General features: G+C 40.8%; 1 protein-coding gene across 1 annotated transcript in view; it reads left to right on the forward strand.

Moving 5' to 3' along the window:
• The window catches only part of LOC115127223 (ventricular zone-expressed PH domain-containing protein-like), a 295573-nt gene extending 295009 nt beyond the window's left edge, over positions 1–564 (forward strand). Inside the window, exon 17 of the mRNA XM_065000549.1 lies at positions 1–564. This exon is cut by the window's left edge and continues 1038 nt beyond it. The gene's annotated coding sequence lies outside the window, so the exon portion shown is untranslated.
• The last annotated feature ends 1179 nt before the right edge of the window (positions 565–1743 follow it).

Here is a 1743-nt window from a genome sequence, read left to right on the forward strand (position 1 = left end):
TCATTTCTATTGGGCACAAAATAATCTGAGAACGTTGAATTTGTCCCAGTACCTTTTGGTCCCCTAAAATAGGGGGATATGTACAAAATGTGCTATAATTTCTAATAGGTTGACCCGATATGGATGAAAATCTCCTTAAATTAAAGCTGACGGTCTGCACTTTCACCTAATAGTCATTGTATCAAAGCCAAAGTGCTGTAGTACAGAGGCCAAACAACAACACAATTATCACTGTCCCAATATTTTTGGAGCTCACTGTATGTCATATTTGATAAATGAACAGACTAGTCCCCTGGAGGTCTTTAGCAGAGGCTCAGAACAACAGGGGTGGATATCGGTCACACTGCTGGGGGCTGTGCGTTCTCTCTCCTTCCAGGAAACATGTTTCTATGGAGAAACACATTTATTGGCAAAGCTATCGTCTTTGTATTCTCTCGCTTTTTTTCATCCAAAAAAAGAGCTTGGTGTGTGTGTGTGTGTGTTTACAATGACAAGCATCATTGACAATTCTGACATGTCCCTGAATAAATACATTAAACCTGTTGTTTGCAGAACTGGCTCTCATCGCAGTGGAATCTTCATTTAAAAACACAAATAAATGTCAACCCCAGAGTCACGTTTTATAGAATCCGGTTATAGGGTGAACGTTCCTCTTTCTCCAGAGTAATGAATGACTTGGGGGGGAGAAGAAGGAGGCAACGTTATGGAGCAATATGTTATGGACTCTGAACTAATATTTAGCCTTTAAAACTATACACTCACAAATCGCCAAGTCAGTTGCAGAACTGGTCTGGAGATGTGTGTTCGGAACCAGTGCAAGTTCTGTCATAATGAATGAGCTGTTTCTGTGGATGATATAATTGTTGCAGCCGGGTTAAGTCCTTTTGAATCAGTTGTGGGAAAAGTACCCAATTGTCATACTTGAGTAAAAGTAAAGATATCTTAATAGAAAGTTACTCAAATAAAAGTGGAAGTCACTCAGTAAAATACTATTTGAGTAAAAGTCTAAAAGTATTTGGTTTTAAGTGTAATTGCTAACATATACTTTAGAATCAAAAGTAAAAGTATAAAGTATTTTGAATGAGTTGTTAGTGTAGATGATGTACACTCGGTGGCCAGTTTATTAGGTACACCCATCTAGTACTGGGTCGGACCCTCATTTGCCTCCAGAACAGCCTGAATTCTTCAGGGCATGGAAGGTGTAACGTTCAAACGTTGCTCAATTGTATCCAAGGACCTAACGTGTGCCAGGGAAACATTCCCCATACAGTTGACACCTGGCAGGATGGAGCCATGCTGCTTACACAAAATCCTGCCTCTGCCATCAGCATGACCCAACAGGAACCGGGATTCGTTGGAACCAAGCAATGTTTTTTCCACTCCTCGATTGTCCAGTGTTGGTGATGGCGTGCCCACTGGAGTCACTTCCTCTTGTTTTTAGCTGATAGGAACCCCGTGTGTGTCACGTTCTGACCTTAGTTCTTTTGTTATGTCTTGGTTTTAGTATGGTCAGGGCGTGAGTTGGGTGGGTTGTCTATGTTGTTTTTTCTATGATTTGGGATTTCTGTATTTGGCCTGGTATGGTTCTCAATTAGAGGCAGCTGTCAATCGTTGTCCCTGATTGAGAACCATACTTAGGTAGCCTGGTTTCACTCTGAGTTGTGGGTGCTTATTTCCTGTTTAGTGTTTTTGTCTTTCACCTTACGGGACTGTTGGTTTGTTATTTATTGTTTTGTTCAGTGT

The sequence above is a fragment of the Oncorhynchus nerka genome, linkage group LG14, assembly GCF_034236695.1.
Source record: "Oncorhynchus nerka isolate Pitt River linkage group LG14, Oner_Uvic_2.0, whole genome shotgun sequence".
NCBI lineage: Eukaryota > Metazoa > Chordata > Actinopteri > Salmoniformes > Salmonidae > Oncorhynchus > Oncorhynchus nerka.